Source organism: Neovison vison, chromosome 4, assembly GCF_020171115.1.
Source record: "Neovison vison isolate M4711 chromosome 4, ASM_NN_V1, whole genome shotgun sequence".
NCBI lineage: Eukaryota > Metazoa > Chordata > Mammalia > Carnivora > Mustelidae > Neogale > Neogale vison.
In genome coordinates, this window is record NC_058094.1 from 62,925,013 (window position 1) to 62,947,341 (window position 22,329).

The 22,329-nt window shown below is 37.3% G+C and overlaps 1 protein-coding gene across 5 annotated transcripts in view; it reads left to right on the forward strand.

The window, feature by feature from the left end:
* The window catches only part of NCOA2 (nuclear receptor coactivator 2), a 305,109-nt gene that overhangs the window by 103,205 nt on the left and 179,575 nt on the right, over nucleotides 1-22,329 (forward strand). For all 5 annotated transcript variants that reach the window (XM_044245473.1, XM_044245474.1, XM_044245472.1 and 2 more), the window contains exon 2: nucleotides 5,852-5,908. The gene's annotated coding sequence lies outside the window, so the exon portion shown is untranslated. The remainder of the gene's footprint in view (nucleotides 1-5,851; nucleotides 5,909-22,329) is intronic.

Genomic DNA, 22,329 nt, shown 5'->3' on the forward strand with positions numbered 1-22,329 from the left:
TGATGATCTATCCTTTCCTATATATTTGTTTCGAACTTTTTTTTTACATTTAGTGTAGAAGTTATTCAATTATAAATCTAAGTCTCTACTTGTTTTAACTTACAATTAACTGAACTGAAAGCATTTTATTAAACTGAATTAAAGTAACAAAAGAATATCTTAAGATGGGGCTTCAGTAATTTAGGCACCAGTTCTCAAAAACAGAAGATTTCTCTAAGCAAAACCTCAAGTTTAAGAACCTTAAGTTAGATGTATAATAGGCAGAATGAGTAGTTGGAAAGAATAATTGCAAGGTCAATTAATGTTAATACCAAAGTTATGAACTAAATGTCGTTTTAAGGCAGTCTTTAGATGACACTGTTGAGCCTCTTAAAAGACTTTGGAAAATGAGAATTATTTGTTAAAGAGTTTAATTAGTTAAGAGTCATTGTCTGCAGAGTAGGTAGAGACTTTTAAACAAAGAAAACATAAGCTGTCTGAAGTATATATAGAAGTTAATCAGTTACCTTATAAATTATTCTTCAGTAGTCTAGGTGTTATTTTTAGCATCAGCTTAATAATTGGGAAAGAATTATACCTTATATAGTCCATATTCTTTATACATTATTTATATTATTAAGACTTTTGCAACACATCAAATTTGGGATCTTAATATTATAATATTTTGTAATTAATAAGAATATTTACGTATTTAATGTTATATTGCTTAATATTTAATATATTTTATTAAAATTTGTGGAAGCCATACTTTAGGTTACCTTTTTATATTATATAAAATGTATGTAATATAGATAAAATAAAAATACAGTGTCTTGTTTAATAATCTGAAATAGTTCTCATAATTAAGTCTTGAAAGTATGACTTTCCTCTTGATGTATTACAGTTTGAAACATGCCGAGTTAAAGATATGTTCTCTGGGGCCCCTGCGTGGCTCATTTGGTTAAGCATCTCCCTTCAGATCAGGTGGTGATCTCAGGGTTCTGGGATCAAGTCTCCTGACAGGGTTTCCTGCTCAGCGGGCAGTCTGCTTCTCCTTCTGCCTCCCCCTCCCCTAGCTTGTGCCTGCTCTCTCATGCTCTCGCTCTCTCTCTCTCTGATGAATAAATAAAATTTTTTAAAAAGGCATGTCTGTTAAGTTATTGGAGAGTTTTTATGTTTTTAAGCCAAAAGAAAACAAATTATTGTACTACCACTGCATTAGTCCCGTGACCTTGGACAGAGGCTTCACTTGTCAGTTACATTTCCGTATCTACAAAATGGAGGTGAGAGTAGCAATACCTGCCTCTTAGGGATGTCAGGAGGATGAAAATGGGTAACTTACATAAAGCCCTCTGTCAGAAGCATTTAAGAAATAGCAGTGATGGACGACGATGATGGCGGCGGTGCTGGTACACAGAACAGCAGTCTGTGGCCCATCTCTCATTCTGGTCGCACAACATGCTCTTTTAGCTGGTATCGCAGATGTCACTTCATTTTCTTCCTAGCTTGCTTTGCTTCCTCTGGCTCTGTTCCTAACTCTTCATGTAAATAGATAGATGGAGACAGATAGAGAGAGTATGGAGGCTATCTTCTCCTAACCCTCTGCTACCTTTTGAAAAATCATCAATCTGTAGGTTTAATGCTGTCAGCAATCTTTTTCCATGCGATGTGTGCTCAGTCCTGGTTTTTTTGCCTCAAAGTCATGATGTCTTATTCGTGTAGCCAAGTTGATGCTCTTCTTGTCAGATGTTTACACCATTTGCTACTAAAATTGCCTTTTTCGGGGTACCTGAATGGCTCAGTGGGTTAAGCCTCTGCCTTCGGCTCAGGTCATGATCTTAGGGTCCTGGGATCGAGCCCCACATCAGGTTCTCTGCTCAGCAGGGAGCTTGCTTCCCTCTTCCCCTCTGCCTGCCTCTCTGTCTACTTGTGAGCCCTCTCTCTTTGTCAAACAAATAAAATCTTAAAAAACAAAACAAAACATAGAACTGCCTTTGTCCCTTACTTACATCCCTTTAGTGACACAGTAATCATAACTATCACCTAGGAAGAAAGGGCAGGTACATAGTGGTTTTTTAAAACCATTTATAGTTTTTTTAGCATTGAAAAGATTGAGGTATAATTTGCATAACATGAAATGTACCCATTTTAAGGGTATTATAGGATGAGTTTTAGTGAACGTACGCAAGTATGTGTGCCTAGTGTTTCCTACACATCTTTCTTTAGAATCACCCACAATCTAGTTTTAGAACCAGTCTGTCAGCCCGAAAGTTCCCTTGTATTCATTTTCAGGCGCTCCCCACTTCTGTTCCTTAACTCAGGACGGCACTAACCTGTTTTTCCCTCTGTAGTGTTACTTTTTCTAGAAATTTCAAATTAATGGAATTACATAACATGTTATCTTTGGCTTCTTTGATTTGGCACGTGTTTTTTAGGTTCATGTTGCTGCATTCACGAGTCATTCACTCCTTGTTGTCGAGTGGTATTCCAATGCATGGTGTCCTGCATTCTAGAAAATCCATCCTCCAAAGATAAACAGTTGGGTTGTTTGCACTTTCCAGCTGTTCTAAACATAACTGCTAGGATCATCCTTGCACAACTGCTTGTATGGTCATCTGTCCCAAGAGAAGTGAAAACACACATTGGTATGAAATTGTTGGGTTATAGGATGAGAAACTTCCAAACCATTTTTCATTTTATCAGGTTTTTTCTTTTATGGTCTTCATTTTTATTTTATGCATTTAAAATATACATGCATTTATGTGGTATAATAGCTAAAATTTTTTTCTTAATCTAAAATGATTTTCTCTAAGATCATCTTCTACAGGTTTTGTAGTTTAGTTCTTACTTTTAGGTCTATGTTCCTATCCATTTTGAGTTAATTTTTGTACATGGTACGAGGTAAAGGTCAAGGTTCTTTTTCCCTCTCTATGTGTATAACAGTTTTGGGCATCATTTGTTGAAAAGACTGAATTTTTCTCATTAAATTACTTGGGACCTTGTTGAATATAAATTGATATAAATGTGAGGGACTGTTCCTGGACTGTGTTCTCTTCTGTTGTTTAGCCTTATGCTAATACCCCAGTGTTTTGATTGAACTTTATAGTAAGATTTGAAATTAGGTAGTTTGTTGTTGTTTTTTTTTTTCCAACTGTTGATGTCATTTTAAGGTAGCCCTGGTTCAGAAATTTCCCAGCAGTCTCTCTGGAGGGTTATCAGCAGGTAAGGCCATTAAGACTTCCAAGGAAAAGTGGTTACTTAGGGTAGGACAGGCCTGAAGCTTCTACTTTTTCATCATTTCATTGGGTTACTTGTCAGAGCTAGCATAATTTAGCAGGATCATATACTTGGTAGGATAAATGTAATGCCTACTGTATACCAGGTGCTTTATGTAATCATCTCATTTAATACTGCTGCAAACAGGACATTATTATCCTCATTTTATATTTGAGTCCACAGTAACACTTCCTACGTCACATACCTAAGCTGCTGCTAATGATAGAATAATATTAACAGCAGCAGTATTTATATGATAAAGCCAGGTTTCGAAACTGGTCTGTCTATAATGCTTAACCATATGAGATTCTTTCCACTGTTTCATGCTGTCTTCTTTTTCTTTTCTCTTCTTCTTCTTCTTCTTTTTTAATATTTAATTACTTATTTTAAAGAGAGAGTTTGGGGGCGGGGGGAGCAGAAGGAGAGAGTCTCAAGCTGATGCCATGCTGACGGTTGAGCAATCTCACCACCCTCAGATCATGACCTGAATTGAAAACCGAGAATCGGAAGCTTAAGGGACCGAGCCACCCAGGCGCCCCTCTATGCTGCCTTTTAACGGTGACCCTTTGCTTTCTGGAGAGGCAGTTTGTCTTTTTAAGCTCCTACCGTGGGAATAGCAATGGTAGTAAGAAAGAAGATGGTGACATGTATCCCTCCACCCTTTCTTGTAAGGTTCCTGCCTCCCTTGTGTCTGCCAGGATCAGGAAAGACTTCTTCCCCTCTCCCTTCCTTGAAATGCATTTTGAAGGAACTTGGTGAAAAACTGTGGAGAGTAGAGTGATGTGGCTTTCTGGCAGAATTGTTACTGCCCGCACTACTGGCTTAAATGAGATTTTCCCTTAGTAACTTATAAGACATTTTGTGATTCTGTGTTTTTAAGTATTTTATTAATACTTATTATTCAGAATGTTACACTAAGATATTTTGTACTGTGGAAATGATCCACACCTTTATGTGTCCTATATCTTTTATCAGCATGGGTACGTTGGCACCTTCTCATACTCTCTTAGCACATGAGTGAAAACTTACTGAAAATTATAGATCAAGCAGTAATAGTTTAATAACATCACTCCTACTAAAAATCACAACTTTTGGCTGTTGATTGTTGCATAGTGTGATGTCCTTGAGCGAATTAGTTGTCGGTATAGAATTATAATGGGCTTAAGTAGGCCAGCATAATGAATACATTTAGCCTAGCAGAGCCGGAAAGAATTGATGACTCCTATTACATAACAGTTTATTGCACACTGCTCACTGACTGCCACTTGAGGAGAATCCATTCGTTTTACTTACTGTGATAACTTCTTATTTGCATACAGATTTTCTTTTTGTTTTTCATGAATCATCTCTAACACCCTAGCTGCATTTCATTACATTGGATGATCTCCAGATCTCCAGCCCGATCAGGTCCTGGTAAAACTCAAAATGGACTTTTTTCTCTTTCCTTCCCCTTTAGACCTCTTTAGATTTAAAGTAGTAAACATTAATACACAGAAAACAACATAAGCATGTACTTGTTTGTATTCCTTACTGTGCATCTTGGAAACAAACTTCTTTAGTGCAGTGGAAGTGGTTCTTGTGTGGATCAGAAAAAATGCTGCAGGTTCCTTTGGAGTTAAAAAGTCTTTGTTCTCAAAAGATACATGCAGAAGAGCAGGTGCCTTCATGATTGGAATGCTTATTTCTTCCTTACCTACATTTGCTCTTGTAAAATATTAAGATTGTCATATATGTACATATAATTCATATATGTGACTTATATGGCATATTTATATATATGTCACATATATTTATGGCATTTTTGCATCATTTTACTCAAGTTTTTTAAAACAAATTTTTTTTTTTAAATTTGTCAGAGAGAGAGAGGGAGAGAGAGCGAGCACAAGCAGACAGAATGGCAGACAGAGGCAGAGGGAGAAGCAAGCTCCCTGTCGAGCAAGGAGCCCGATGTGGGTCTCGATCCCAGGGCGCTGGGATCATGACCTGAGCCCAAGGCAGCCACTTAACCGACTGAGCCACCCAGGCTTCCCTCAAATTTTTTCTTGAGATAAATTATTCCATCACTTTTGAACTTCTTTATATAATTACTTAGATTTTTATTTCGACAGTTTCGAGCCTTTTGATTCCTTACAGTAAACTGTGAATCAACAAATTCAGATTGCAATGTGCGTTTTATTTATTTGTTTACTTAGCCAACATTTACCATGCACTGTGTTATTATGCACTGGATGCTGGGCTGGTCCAGAGGAGGCGGTCTTGACATAGGGATCTCCGGTCTCTGCTTCTCAGCTTCCAGTGCTCCTGATGAGACCTAAGCAGATACAAGGAAATGTAGTAAGAATTACGGTGGGAACTCAAAATGTAGACTAGACACCTCATAATTCACAATGAAATGAGGCTTTACATATTTTACGGTTTTTTTTTTTAACAAAATAAAAGTAATGCAGCAAGTCTACTTGATTTATCATGCAATTTAATGGCGAGATGTTATTAATGAGTTACTTTTATATTGGTTGTAAAAATCACATCCACTCTAAGGAGTCTGAGAGGATTCTGGGTCTTTTTATTCACGTTTGCTTGTTTGTTTGCATTGCAGATTTCTCTTGGATTTGGCTACAGATTTATAGATCTTCTGCACTGTGTACAGGCACAGGTGAGTCAAAGTTCAGTCATTCTGTTGGAATATTTTGATTTTTAAGTAAACTCAAATATTTAAAAAGTATAGTTTAGCAAAATAAATTGTAAACAAAGCAAATATAAATAAGAAACAAAATGTACATTTCTCAGCATTTCTGTTGTGTTATAAAAATTCTGTGGGAATGTGTTTAGAAATGAATTTGAAGGTCAGGTGATCTTACCATTTATCAGTGTTTACTGTGTATATTTGGGAAGAGTTTACACATACCCATTGGATGAGGTGATAGAGAATGTCCCAGCCTGGCAAAATGTAATGCATTTGTATATAAATTTCTTTTTGTATATAAATAAAAGAATAGCTGCTGTTGATTGTGGCAGCAAATGGAGCTAAATGTTTTAAATTTAATGAGCAGGCTTTTCTTGTCCAACTAGTCTGAAATAGCTTGTCAGTCACTTCTTAACACACAATCCTGATAGATTTTTATCATGATATTTATTATCACCTGATATATTCTTATTTTTTTATAGTTTTCCCTACGAAAATAAAAGCTACATGAAAATTGAGACTATTTTTGTCTTGGTGAAAAAATGGTATCCCTGACTTGTAGAATAGCACCTGGTATATGGGAAAGACTGAATGAATGTTTGCTTAATTATTGGGTAGTAAATACTAAGAATTTATTTATATTCAGAGTCATTGAACTCTGCTTCTATAAATAAAAACTAGAAATAGTTTTTATACTGTTTTTAAATATGAAATTAATTTGTATCAGGTACTTAAAGTATATGGGTCTTAAATGTTCTGAGAAATTACCTGTGTTGCATATTTTCTGTCCTAAAGTATGCTTAATCAGGATAGAATTCAGAGGATAATGCCTCCAATTCTCTATTTATTTTGTCACTACCCTAGAAGGTTCTTTTCAAGTTACGGACAAACCTGAAGCAGATCTGAGAACTTCTTACTTACTTCCTTACTGGATTATGCTACCATATCGGATAGGTTTTGTGGTATCTTGGTAGGGTGAGGGAATTGAAAATCTCTAAAAACCAGATAATTAAAAAATTTCCCACTACCTGTCTTTGGAGACAAAATTTAACTTCCTTACTTAGTTTTCGGTTTCTAGATAGGGAAGTTTTTTTGGTCTTTTTTCCACCGTCTATATTGATGTTTGAATTCATTATCCTAGAGCTATAGGAGGGATGCTTGGCTGACTCAGTTGGTAAAGCATACTGCTCTTGCTCTCTTGACCTTGGTGGTGAGTTCCAGCCCCACGCTGGTCATTGAGCTTACATACATACATACATACATACATACATATAGCTATAGGAATATGCAGACCACCTATTTCCTTGTGTCCTTGGCAGTTTTCTTTAGGTGTTCCAAGTTACTGGTTGCTATTATTGGTTTCTTGGTTTGTTTTGTATGTTTTGTTTTTTGATCTTTCTTCAGGCTTTGGTCTCTTCTGCCACCATGATTTTCATATATAGAAAGAATTAAGTCTGATCTTTAGGGTTTTTTCTTTTATTTCTTATTCACATTTAATTTTATAACTGCAACTTGCAGAGATTCCCTTGATAATATTAATAACAGCAGCTATTACTTACTGCTCTCTTACTGTGTGCCAGGGATTATGTAAGTGCTTTTGAGTTATCTTTAGAATAAACAGATAAGGAAATTGAAGCTTAGAGAGGTTAAGTGACTTTTCCAAGGTCATATCAAGTAAGTGGCAATTTGCCACTCCAAAGACCTTGATTTTGACCACCAAGCTCTATTTTATGTCTAAATGGCCCTGAATACAAGCATATTTGTGGCAGTAAGTGTAATATAGGAAAATCATATTGATACGTGAGGACTTCAAAATTAATTTAAAAGTCAAACATTATTTTGCTTCTATTTCTTTAGCAGGTCCTAACTTTTAACCTTTATTTCAAACTGAAACGTGACAACTCATTAGCAATTTAATGACTACCTAAACAGTTCTGCTAAGTTGGAACTAAAGTTCCATCCTGTCACTTTCATTTCATGCTCACTTTTAGGGATGGGGGAGAAGCACATGGGGGAAAGCCATTTGGATTCATTTTTCCATTATAAATGTGGTATGCTATGAATCAGCATTCTTTATCCCTTGAAATATTAGAAATTATAGTTTACAGATAGCATTTATAGTTTGGTAGATGAATCATTTTTCTTAGAACAGGTTGTATGAAATGTGTAGTGACTATAGAATTACTTAGAATCCTTATCTTGAAAGGTAAAATAATTTATATCTGGTAAAATATTTTTAATTATTTAAGAAATGAAGTGGCATGGTTTTGAGAGCAGAGTTGGTTCAAACAGAACTTCAAATAGAACTTTATTTAGTTTATTTTCAGGGCTGAGAAGGACATTATATAAAAATATTTTGAGTCTTACATGTATAATATTGTGGACAAAATGTTCTTGAAGACAGTGTTGTTGAATGCATAAAAATTTTGATTTGAGAACAAGATTGATTATATTACCTCACACTTTTCAACAGGTTTGTGTCTATGAGTACAAATATAAATTTCAGATTTGAGTATATGGAAAGGGAATTCTGTAGTTTGAATTAAAAAGTCAAAATTTATTTAACAGACCAAACTGTGCTTTTTAATCTATATCTACATCAGTATTTCCATTCCACTCTCACATTTTAAGCATTTTTAAAGTTAGCCAGTAAAATATTCTTAGAATTGATAGTCAAAACAGGAGCAAACATTAGATAAATCTGTTTGACAATATAGCCTTGAAATGTAATTTTCTCTTCACTATGGAAAATTGAACTCAGTGTGGAATCATATGTACTTTGTATTTATTTTTAAGTCTGTTTTCTGTATGCCAGAAGATTTGGGATGGGAGAACATGGTAGGGGAGGAGTGGGCAAAGAATTGTTTACACCCACTAGTTGGAGCCAAACTCTTCAATACTAAAAGATGGAGAGGGAAGTTGTCTAAAGTACAATAAAGTGTGATACATTTCTTGTAATACTAATATACTTTATTGTGTACTAAATACTAAAAATCTTATTAAGCATTTCAAGACACAAAAGAAATTATGTCCATGTTACCTATGACATAGTTGAAAGTACATTTCAACTGAGTATTTGTTGGGTTTTGAATTCCCTCTTCATTCATAGATGTGAGGTGAATGATTGACTGCCTGATTTAACTAAGAGATGTCTAAAAGTCCTCTGAACACAGGGTGGCTTGATTTGAATAGGAGATCTGAGCCATTGAAAATCAGTATTAATCTATACAAACATTGAAAGCATTTAAATATATATATATATATCTTGCTTTAGGCCAAATCTGCGGACATTTAATTGTATTGCTGCTTGGTGGTGTTTCTTTGAAATGTCAGCATGGTAGGCACTGTGATCTGGAAAGTAACAAATATTTTGACAGCTGGCAAAATGCCCTCAGTCATTTAACTATGGGAGCTGGAATCCTAACCCTAGCCTCCCTGGGTAGGCTCTTCTGGTTTCGGGGAGCAGAGCGGACTGCTGAACTCAGGCCTACTGGTAGGTGGAAATTGCCTTGCAGTGGGTATTACTGACACAGAGCCATCAGTTGGAAACTGTTTGGATGACAGGCCAGTTTTGAAAGCATTTTTACTATTCCACTTTCCTCCTTTTTTATATACACACTAGTGTAAACAGACTGGCCTACTTTTCCCCATGAAACTAAAGTCATTCAGCACTCTTAACTTTCCTTTCTCGCTCCCATCTTTCCTTTTACCTTTGGGCCATGACTCTTTTCCTTCTGATTCTCCTTCCTTTTGGAAATATTTATTAATTATTTATATTGTGCTATACTATGCTAAGTCCCGTGGAAACTAGCACTTTCAATACCCCCAAATTATTCAGCTGGAAAAGGAATATTGCTACAGGCTTAACTCCATAATTCCTTGCTCAGTGTTTCCACATTGAATTTTGGCTTTCTGATTTTTCTTTTAAGGAAAAAACCTGAGCATTGATTTGTGAATGTCTTTTTTTACTAAAAGTCTTAATCTGCCCACGGTAGTAGAGGTTGTAGCACCAGTAATGACAACAAAAAGCTGTCTCTCGTAAGTAAATGTTTCATTTGTATGGAGTTCACAAGGCTTTCAAAGTGGGCTCTGGGAAAGGTACACACCTCCTGAGGTAAGTGTGCTGTGCTTCAGGTTGAGGTAATCACAGTGTCTAGGGAATCTGTTTAGAACCATATCCTTGCTATTTCCATAGGTACAGACAAGCGGAGTGTTGTTAAGTGTAGAGTGTTGTTGAAAAACATACCAGAAATACAGGGGAGCCTGATTTTTCTGATTGACTTAAATTTTGGAATAGCAAAATTTAGAATTGTAGACAGCAATTTAAAAACATGGTTTTGGGGACTCCTGGGTGGCTCAGTCGGTTAAGTATCTGCCTTCGGCTCAGGTGGTGGTCCCAGTGTCCTGGGATCAAGTCCCGCTTCTGGCTCCCTGCTCAGTGGGGAGCCTGCTTCTTCTTCTGCCTGCCACTCCCTCTGCTTGTGCTCTGACAAATAAATAAATAAAATCTTTAAAAAATAATAAAATAATAAAAACATGTTTTTAAATAAAATTCATAAGGCTGTTTCTTAGATTATAAGAAAGTTGAGTTTCAGTTTAGAGCCATTTTACTGTGAGATCAGTTAATTTTCTTTTCTTTTTTAAAAGATTTATTTATTTATTTATTTATTTATTTATTTATTTATTTGAGAGCGAGTGAGAGAACAGGGAGCCTGAGGCAAAACTTCCTACTGCTGCGAGTCTGGGATCCTGACCTGAGTCCGTGAGCTGGAGGCAGATGCCTAACTGACTCAGCCACCCAGGCGCCCGAGAATACTTTTTTAAATTGGAAGTTCCTAAGTGTGAGTTCTGTTGCTGTAACTGGAGTTTTTGGGAAATCATTAAAATTAAAAGCATCACCAGTCTATACGTGTATAAATCCTTTGAGTTAACATGTCTTAGGGGAGGTAGCACCAGAGTGGGAATTGTCTGAGAAGGTTAGAGTGGACTCTGATTTCTCAGCTGTGGTTTTCTGTACTGCACTATGGGTGGTTGTGTGTGGAAATGAGGAGAAGTGGTTTATAGATGGTTAGCAGAGTGTGTTTTCCTGCTTTGTTCTTGTCGTGATGGCCTTTAGATTTCAGTTCAAACCTGTATACTCTTACTTATCTGGATACTAGAGTCATTAGCTTTAAGGACAAGGTCCATAGTAAGCAAAATTTCACATAAGTGAGACCACAGTAACTTCAGGAATATGTGGCGTTTGATTTTAGGATAGTAGGATTTTTAGCTAAGCCATTCACTCTCACTTTGGAAGGAAAGTGACACATGTTATTTAGAAGATAACACATGTTATTTTCTGGATAGGTGTTGAATTTCAGTCAGTTGACCTTGCCAGAATCTCCTTAAAGATAAAATAGCAAATATGTCAGGCCACTTCCACTAAACACGTCATAGTTTACTTTCGAAGCTCAGATCATTTATGTTATTCTCCATTGTTTACCATATCTAGATGTAAAGGATAAATTAAACATTTATTTATGAAATTATCCATATCCATATAATTAAATAGGTTTTCTTTTCTTTTCTCTTCTTTCTGTGATTCTTTGGCCTTAGGATATAGATGTTTCCATTGAGACTTCATGGCTAGCTTAAGACTCAGATAAACTGGAGGAATCCAGAGAAGTTAAAAGCAAATTTTACAAATTGTGATTTTTAACCTGCTTCCATGCATTAGGTTGTCTAAGCATTATTTGCTACCTCATGAATGATTCACGGGTGTCTACAGTCAATGGAAATATATTTTTTGTCCTAGTTACATCCTGCCTTCCCTTCCAAAAAGAACAAAAGGAGAATAAGATGTATTTAGCCCTTAATAATGGTTTAAGGGTAATTTAACCATATACTGCAAATGTATGTAGTTTACTTTTTTTTTTTAGAATTTATTTATTTATTTGACAGAGAAAGAGATCACAAGCAGGCAGAGAGGCAGGCAGAGAGAGAGAGGGGGAAGCAGGCTCCCTGCTGAGCAGAGCCCGATGCAGGACTCGATCCCAGGATCCTGGAATCATGACCTGAGCAGAAGGCAGCGGCTTAACCCACTGAGCCACCCAGGCGCCCTGTAGTTTAGTTTTGAAGGATTTCTTAAATATATGTCTGCATGCAAGGTTGATTTTTGTGGTATCCCAGCCTATAGGATTGTTTGACTTCACTGCTTTTTTTTTTTTTCTTTCTGAAGTATTTAAAGATACTGAATTGGTTTTGAATTGATTAATTTGAGGACTTTCTTTTTATTTATTTATTTATTTATTTATTTATTTATTTGAGAGAGAGAGAGACAGTGAGACAGAGCATGAGCGAGGAGAAGGTCAGAGAGCGAAGCAGACTCCCCATGGAGCTGGGAGCCTGATGTGGGACTCGATCCCCGGACTCCAGGATCACGCCCTGAGCCGAAGGCAGTCGTCCAACCAACTGCGCCACCCAGGCGTCCCTGAGGACTTTCTTTTAACAGTTTTGACTTTTTGGTGCTAGTTACATATATTTTATAAGCAAAATCATACACTTGACATTTTGTGGCCTCGACCTAAAGGTCTGGAAATTTGCCACCTCTCAGTGTCAGAGAGTTGGAGCACGGTTTTGCTACACTTGAGAAGTGAAAAGGACAGAAAAGGCAGAAGTGTCATAGGCCAGGGTGAATTTCAGTGGAAAGATGAATGGGGAAGTTTAGACCTACCAGTGCCTTATATGAATACCGAGACTTCTAAGTCTTGATTTTAAACTATAAAATAATATTTTCAAAAGGAACAACTGTGTCATAATTATTGAATTGGTGACTTCAGTTAGTGTAACAAGAGTAGGGGCAAAAGGGAGACAGGTGATCTCTCAATTTCTTTCAGTTCTTTGTCACTCAAAGAGTGATTTGATCTAGGGACACTTGGGTGACTCAGTTGGTTAAGTGTCTGCCTTCGGCTCAGATCATGATCCCAGTGTCCTGGGACTGAGTCCCATATCAAGCTCTCTGCTCAGTGGGGGACTTCCTTCTTCATCTACCTTCTTCTCCCTCTTCTTGTGTTCTTTCTTTCTGGCAAATACCAAAAAAAAAGCGATTTGATCTAGATTTCTAATTCTTTCTTTATTAAATGGCAGTTTTATTACAGTCCAGAAAATAAACTTTTGTTTCATAGATTATAAGACAAAGTGTGAAAGTAGAAGATAGTTTTGAACTGACATATTTTGAACTATATTGTGGTTACTCATGCTATTGTATTTGAATAGACTAGAAATGTAAAATTCCTTTGACTTAAACATCTTTTAGACAAATTAGGCTTGTTTCATGAGCATTATTTATATACTAAATAGATGTTGTTTTATTAACCTAGTGGAATCTAGAGTTATCTTTTCTTTGCAACGAGATGCTTTGGAACACGTAAGATTTTTCCCTAATGTAGATATTAGGTGTTTAATGTTGCTGCTGCTTCGAAATACACAAAATTTTCCGTAAAATCTTTATTGTCTTACATGTAAGTTATTACTTCTTTGAACTTGTCCACTGATTTATTTATATGATATGTCATGGTCAGTTCACACTTTCTCTTTAAAGTATCTTTTGAAAATATAAAAGAGCCTTTTGTAAAATACTTCTGTTATCTTGTGAATGTATTTTTATTTTAACATACTCAAAATGCCAGTGCATTATTGCATAATGTGCACTCACCCTATTTATCTATTTCCCATCTTATTTTTTCCCCCTCCTTATTTTTAAGAGGAAAGCTGTCTGCTGTGCCGGCCACAGACCCCACAAACACGCTGCCATGGTGGCTGTCCTCAAGTCCCTGAGCCCCTGTCCTGCAAGTCTACACCTGCCACACTAGGAGCTATACACTTACTTCTCGAGCCTTTGTGATTATTTTAGGGATAGCAAATAAGAGGCATTTAGTTATTCCTTGTTTATTCCAGTACATTTGATATCTTTGGCTTATTGTGATACTTCTGCTTCAGTGTTTCATTTAATTAAGTCATTATTTTTACTGAGGTCTCTGTTGATGAAGGGTCCTATTTCCTACTAAATTACAAGGGCTGGTTATGAAAATAATATATCTGATCATTGTTTACATAGCACGTTGAGGTTTCATGAGGTAGTTAAAGTTTTCACAGTGATTTGAAGCAGAGATAAATATAGGTTACCTTGAGGGATAGAGAGAAAAGGAAAAACAAACATTTACTATTCCTTTTGGCAAGATGTGGTTCTTGGCCTTGGCATGCGTTGTATCAACTTAAACCCGGTATAAATTCCTTGTGTCAGAATGTGAAGCATGTCCTGAGTGTCTCTAAATTCTCTGATTTGAAGTTGAAACGAAACCACTTTTTATTTTCAAAGTATTCAAATTTTATTTCTTACGCGGTAATGTATATAGTGAAACAGAACCAGGTCTTTCAACTCATCTGCTTTTAATTGAATCTTGTAACAGTTGAAAAGATGTTTTGTGCCGCCTTCTAAATAAGTTAAGTAGGAAAAATTATTCTGATCTCAAAAATGGGAAGTTTTGATTAACTGATCCCATCAAGTACTGCAACATGAGCTTTGTCAGAAGAAAATGCTCAAAAGTTGTAAATTAAAGATGTGAAGAAAATTGAGTTAGAAGTATCCTACTTTATTTTTTCTCATTAGGTAGAACAACATGTCAGTTGATGCTTTTTCATTGTTTTATTCACAGAACATTCTTCACATTACAGTTGCCTGTATACATGTAATTTCTGTGTCAGTTTTATTATGTATATATAAATTTGTCTTATTTAAAATAATTGCACTATAGGGGTGCCTGGCTGGCTCAGTTGGTGAAGTACATGATTCTTGGTCTCAGGGGTGTGAGTTTGAATCCCATATTGGATGTGGAGATCACTGAACAATAAAATCTTTAAAATAAATAAATTAATTGAATAACTGTCATTATATTACCAAATAGTAATAACCATGATGTAACCCCAGCTGGGACATGAACAGAAATTAAGAGGTATATGTTTAAGTCATCTGTTTAATTAAATGTAGTTTGCTTATATTTGAGTACATTTCTTAGTTATGGAACAATCATCAGTGTGGTTTCAATGTAGAGACACAGATTTGGAAACAAGTATTATCAACACAGATCCTGTTTCAGCCATAGTATGGGTAGAATGGAAAGTCCTTGGAAGTGAAAGATGATTTATAATTGCTAGCATGCATATTGTGCTTATCATGTGCCAGGTGGTGTTCTGAGTTCTTCTCATAATAATCTACATAATCCTCAAAAACAATTTATTAAGTAGCTGCTGTTACATTATCATTTTAGGTAGGGGGAACCGGAGGCACTGAGAGGTCCAGTTGACTTGCCTAGTGATGCTCACCTGCTTTTATTAGCTCATTAGAAGCAAAATTGGGATTCAAACCTAAGGTGTCATTGGTGATGTTTTTGTTTTGCTTTATTTTGTTACCGAAAATTGAGTGTATTTGGGAATAGCAGAGGAATTGCAGTTTGGGAAACACTTGTTGTAACAAGCTACTTGTAGTCTTTTGAGGGTTTTAGGTGGGGTGTACTTATATGCAAATGGGGGAAAGTCCAGCCAGAATGCAAAGAGGGGAAAGTCCCTCCAGACCCCAAGAAGTAAGTTTGTTGGCTTGAAAATGGGGAGTCATTCTTGGGAGGATGTTCATTGGTTAGGAGATAAGTCTCAGTCTTCTCTAAATCAGACATTTAGTGGAAATTGGTCCCTTGATTCTTAAGTTCCATTCTTCTGAGGGCACATGCACAGGGTTTTCCATTTCATATCCTCAAGTTCCATTTTAAAGCTTTTCTTTATGGGATGCCTACATGGCTCAGTTGGTTAAGCATCTGCCTTCAGCTCAGGCCTCCTTGCTCACTAGGGAGCCTGCTTCTCCCACTCCCTGATTGTGCACACTCTCTCGCTGCTAAAAAATAAATTAAAGATTTGTATTTATTAGAGAGAGCATAAACACGAGCTCAGGGTGGGGGTGCGGGGGGAGAGAGAGAATCCCAAGCAGTTGCTGCTCTGAGTGTAAGGCCCGGATATGGGGCCCGATCTCACAACCTTGAGATCATGACCTGAGCTGAAAGCAAGAGTCGGACATTTAACCGACCGAGCCACCTGGGTAGCCCCTCAAGTTCCATTTTAGACTGAAATTTTTCTCTTTTGATCATGCTCTTTCACAGAAAGCATTGCTGATCAACCACGTTGTTAAGGCATTGTTTTCCTTCTCTCTCTTGGATTAAAGACATAATTAGATGGAGTACATTTCCCTTGGGGCTCAGGAGGACCATCCTCAGGTGTCTTGTGCCGCAGAGGAGAAAAATGGCAAGTGATTGTATTGGACTCTTCAAGCAACAAAAGAATAAGAAATGGAGAATCTTAGTCATGCTTCTCTAGGATGGTTAGCTCAGTGTCTGGTCAGATGAGCTTTAGGATAAACATAAATACAGTACTTTTAAACAGTGAATATTGATAGTGCTTTGCCTATGAAAGTTTGTTCTCTTAAAAAGTAAAGAACGGGGCACCTGAGTGGCTCAATGGGTTAAAGCCTCTGCCTTCGGCTCAGGTCATGATCCCAAGGTCCTGGGATCGAGCCCCACGTCGGGCTCTCTGCTCAGCGGGGAGCCTGCTTCCTTCCCCGCCACCTGCCTCTCTGCCTACTTGTGATCTCTCTCTGTCAAATAAATAAATAAAATCTTAAAAAAAAAAAAAAGTAAAGAACAACAACGAAAAAGATAAGGAATTTCAAAAATAAAGTTTCAAACCAACCAAATATGGGTAAAGGTGTCACCAAGGCTTAGCATTGTGTTTACTGTCCCCTCCCTTCCAGTAAGGTCTGTAGGTCCATATTCTTGTGGAAACTAGTGACACTGAAAGTTCATAAAGTTGCTAAATTGTGTATCAGAAATGATTATTTGACATTAATTAATAGAGGAAAATGCAGGTCACAGAAATGATACTAAGTTGTTCCTGGCTTCAAATGAAGTTACATAGATAATTCAAGCAGTATGATTTGTGTTTAGACACAAATCGATTTAATATGGCTACTTTTGCTTGAAGGATGCAAAAAGGGGCCAGCCCAGTTTTTTGTTGATGTTGTTGTTCTTTTCTTTAAAACTTTAGAACTTTTCCTCAATTAAAAAAATATTAAAAAGGGGCACCTAAGTGGCACAGTGGACTAGGAGGCTGCCTTCAGCTCAGGTCATGATCCCAGGATCCTGGGATCGAGTCCCACAATGGGCTCCTTGCTCGGTGGGGAGCCTGCTTCTCTTTCTCCCTATACTTTCCGCTCCCCCTGCTTGTGCTCTCTCTCTCTGACAAATAAGTAAAATCTTTAAAAAAGTATATTATTAACAAGGAATTTCCTGGGTTTCCCATAATAAGCTTATTTAGGACTGTTTCACACAAAGCGAAGGAAATTTTCAATTCCAAAGCAAATTTATATTTCTTAGAGTGACTAGAGAACCCTTTCAATTACTTTTTAAAAGCTTAATTTATATTCAGGTACAGTTTCTATTTCATGTTGACTCTTAATTTTCAGGTAATCGTGATGTAACCTGACATGATATTTACATTTTACCAAATGTAAAAAAAATTAGGCCACCTATTTTCTCAGATTTCCTCCAGGTTCTTTTGCATTGGGAAATTATACCTGCTCTGTAGGTTTAGTGTATAGTGTTTTTAGTTGCTTATAAGTTTTGTGATACAATCATATTTACCGTGAGTACAAAAGGGTTTTAATTACTTAAATCACCTCAAATGTACTTTATTCACAGCTGCCATTTGCCTTTTTCTCTTTTCTGTTAAAGCTGTTTTTAAGCATATACATGGTGAAGTTATAATTTAATAAATACTGTCAACTATGCTTTTAATGTTTTGATAGTTCATGCTACCTCTTAAATCAGTGGTTAAATTTAGCTCTAAAAATTTTGCTTTTGAGTCTTTGTACTGTTACTCATGGTTTAGTCTCTGAGTCCTTTAAAAACTTTGCTATACCCTCTAATAACAGCTTGACCACATACTTTCAAAAGAAAATGTGGAAATAATATTTTTATATCAGAATATAAGCATGTTTTAAGCAAGAAGCTTTTCTTGCCTACCTACGTACTGCTAGTACCTAATGTATATTTATTTCATTGTATTCTTAATTTCAGCTTGGGAGAGAGAAGTTATCCCCATTTTATAGATGAAAATATGGAGTTTCAGAGAGATGAGTCAAGCTCAGATAGTGAGGTGTAGGTAGAGCTAGAATTTGAACCTGGAACTATATATTTCCCAAATCTAATCTCTCTCTAGAATAATTTAGAGCTTCTTCCAGTGGTACCGATGGAACTTTATGATTAGTTGCAAGCCCTGACTTATTTTTCATTCCCCAAATTTAGTCTATATTCATTTCTGGAAGAGTTAAGCATCAGACTCTTGATTTTTGGCTCAGGTCATACTCTCAGGGTTGTGAGATCAGGCATGCAGCCTGCTCAAGATTCTCTCTCTCACCCTCGGCCCCTCCCCATCTCCCTTTCAAGAAAGAAAGAAACATACACAATGGGGAATGCACACAAAAAAGTACAAGACATCATTAGTCATCAGAAAAACAAATTAAAACCAAAACAAAATATGCTAGACATGCAGTAAAACATACAGTGTTGATAAGGTCAGGAAGAAACTAGAACCCTCATATGACATCCCTTGTTGGTGGGAAAGCACAGTAGTACGGCCATTTTGGGGAATGGATTGGAAGTTTCTCATCCTATAACCCAACAATTTCACACCAACGTGTTTTCACTTCTCTTGGGGACAGATGACCATACAAGCAGTTGTGCAAGGATGATCCTAGCAGTTATGTTTAGAACAGCTGGAAAGTGCAAACAACCCAACTGTTTATCTTTGGAGGATGGATTTTCTAGAATGCAGGACACCATGCATTGGAATACCACTCGACAACAAGGAGTGAATGACTCATGAATGCAGCAACATGAACCTAAAAAACACGTGCCAAATCAAAGAAGCCAAAGATAACATGTTATGTAATTCCATTAATTTGAAATTTCTAGAAAAAGTAACACTACAGAGGGAAAAACAGGTTAGTGCCGTCCTGAGTTAAGGAACAGAAGTGGGGAGCGCCTGAAAATGGATACAAGGGAACTTTCGGGCTGACAGACTGGTTCTAAAACTAGATTGTGGGTGATTCTAAAGAAAGATGTGTAGGAAACACAAGGCACACACACCTGCGTACGTTCACTAAAACTCATCCTATAATACCCTTAAAATGGGTGCATTTCATGCTATTCAATTTATACCTCAACTCTGCAACTCTCTGATGTCTTCTAGATCATTACAGCTGGAGTAGAAATAAATAAAACATAGAAGTATGGTTATTTTTGTTGATGGGCCTCCAGTGTCACAAAATGCCCATTTCTTGAACATTCTTGTCAGTAGTGGTTTTATTGTATTGTCTCCCCATTTCACAGGTAAGAAAACTTGAAATTCTAAAGCTGAGTGTTTTTTCAAAACTAATACTGCAACTATTACACATATTGAAAACTCCTGCCATGTTCCAACCATTTAGTCCTGAGCTTTGGCCACGTAATGCTGCATGGTGTTAAAACAAGGCACTGTAAGCAGAAGGCTACATTTCTCTTAGAGGTCTCTGATTCTGTTCAGTGTTGTTACTTTTGCTGTTCCCATCCGACAAAACCCCATGGGACGATGGGTTTCTAATAGAGGCGTTTCTGAGAATGCTCTCTGGCCACGTGCAGTTAATTTACCTTTCCCCCCAATCTCCTAGACACCACAAACATGATGTTTTCTGTGTTACCAACAGCTTATGGTCCCTGAATGGAGGAAGGATTTAAGTTTCTACAGCTACAGAAATGTCTTTCATACCTGGAATTTCCAATAATCTATTCATTCCTAAATTTTAAGAGTGAGTCCTGATGCCTTTTTTTTTTTTTTTTAAGATTTTATTTATTTACTTGACAGAGATCACAAGTAGGCAGAGGCAGGCAGAGAGAGAGAGAGAGGAGGAGAAAGCAGGCTCCCCACTGAGCAGAGAGCCCAATGCGGGGTTCGATCCCAGGACCCTGGGATCATGACCTGAGCCGAAGGCAGAGGCTTTAACCCACTGAGTCACCCAGGTGCCCCGTGAGTCCTGATTTAATTAGCGCCTTCTTTAGATGCTTCCATAGCCAGGATGACTGATACACGTGCCACTCCTCCCCTCTCCTCCTTCCCCTTGCAGCTATCTGTAAGTGATGTGGTATTCTTTACACCCATCCGACACTGGATTCTCATCCTTGGTATTATATATGGTATGGGAAAACACCTACAGTGTTACACCATACCATTCTTCAGGAGTCTGGTAGGCTAGGCTAGATACCAGCCCTCAAACCCAATTCTGATTTTTCTTTGTCATATTGTTTGTTCTGCTATATTCTACCAGTCACTGAGGACAAAGGTAATGTCTTTATTTCAATACCTTCCCTCTATGCCCAAGAAGAGAAATTTAGCCTAGGTAAACACCCAATTTTGTAATATTTCATGAACACTCTATTCAGAAAAAGTGGCTTCACCCTTCTTACTTCATTCATAGGGAAGTAGCTGGTGTACTGAGTATAAAATTTAGTATTCCTATATCTTGCATGAAATTGGAGAGAATTTTACATAACCAAACCTGATCCTTCAGTTTTACCCAGTTAGATTCCATAGGAAACAGGTGAGGTTTTATTTCACCCATAGTTTTGTAGGTTAAAACAAAAAATACTAAGAATTAAAGTGAGTAACGGGAATTCCCACAGAATCATGGTCTTTTCTTAATAGAGTTAATTCTCGTGCTGGCTTTTATCATTCTGAAAGCTTCAGATGTCCTAGGATTTTGCCTTGGCTTTGCAACCTACTTGCATTGTTCCACTCACCAAAGGAAGTAGTAGGAGTCCAGCTCTGGTACTAGAAGTCATGCTTTCCACTAAGATACCCATAAGAATAGGGCATATTCTTTGGGCTCTAAGCCATATAAATGTGCAAAATGACAGATGATGGAAAGGTAGGTACAATCTTATTTTGATGCCCAATTATGGGCTAATACGGATAAGTGATTCCTGATGTGTGGTCCTGGATCCTTGACTGTCCCAAAGAAACCCAGCTCAAACAGAATAAGCAAATTTGGAATTTATTAAGTGGGAAGTACAAGGCTACAACTAGCTCTGGGTACATGTGGATAGGAGGACGTAAATGATCTCATCAGGATCTTTTTCTTTCGTCTGTACTTTTTTTCTGTGTCAGTTAGGAATTCGGTGATAGCAGAGAAGGTCAGCAGCAGCCCCAGCTTACATCATTTTAACAGCCAATATTCCCCTTTAATGAGAGCGGGATTTTTCCCTAATAACACCAACAAAAATCTCAGGAACAGCTCATTGGCCCAGGTCACACTACCTGACCATTTCAGAACCAGTCATGACAAGGAACTAAGCATAGCATTTTGGTCAGTCCCTGATCACAATAGGGGTTCTGAGAAAGGATGGATCTGGGTCCCAACAGGAACCCATATGACCTGACAGTGAAGGGCTGCTTGCCTCACTTGGAGAGCAGTAGCCAAGATTAAGGTTTGTGTTTTGTGTTTTGGGGTTGTTGTTGTTTGTTTGTTTTTTTATATATTTTTTTCCAAGTCCAGAATTTAGAAAAGTCTTATCTACTCGCAGGAATTAGGTATGCTAATACATAGCATGTCTTTCATCAAAGTCACAAATATGTGTTGAGAATCCATTCTATGCCATTCCTTGTTTTAGATCCACTAGCTAGAAGAAAAGACAAATTTTGCTCCCTTGAAGCTTATATTAGCATGGAGATGTTGCTTTAAAAAGGTACAGTGTAAACGGTTCTAGCTAAGGGAAACACCCACACGGGGTAGGTGGGGGCATTTCCAGGCAAAGAGGGCAACATGGAAAAAGGTCCAGTGGTGACAAGGTCATTAACTGAAGTAGTTCCTATACCTGCAGCAAATAGGGCCCAGATGATATGAGTCTTTTACTTGCGAGGGCGTTTTTACTTTAATCTTGAGTGCCATGGGGTCTACTGAAGGATTTAGTGCAGGGAAGTGAAATGATGACAGGTTGTGTCGAGGATGCATCCCTTGTGCTGGGGCGAATGGACTGTCGGAGAACAAGACAGAAGCACATTTAGGCTATTGAAGTAGTCCAGGTAAGGTGATGGAGATTAAGGAGACTTGAGGAATACGAAAGCAAGTTGGAAGGAAGGCAGTAATTGAATGTTCAGGGAGGGAGGAATCATTGTAGGTCCTACAAAAAACCTGGGTTTTGTCTGCTTTGGATATCTAGTCTCTCCCCTATGGTCTATATCATCCCATTAGCAAAAAATAATTAGTAGATTTTCTGTAT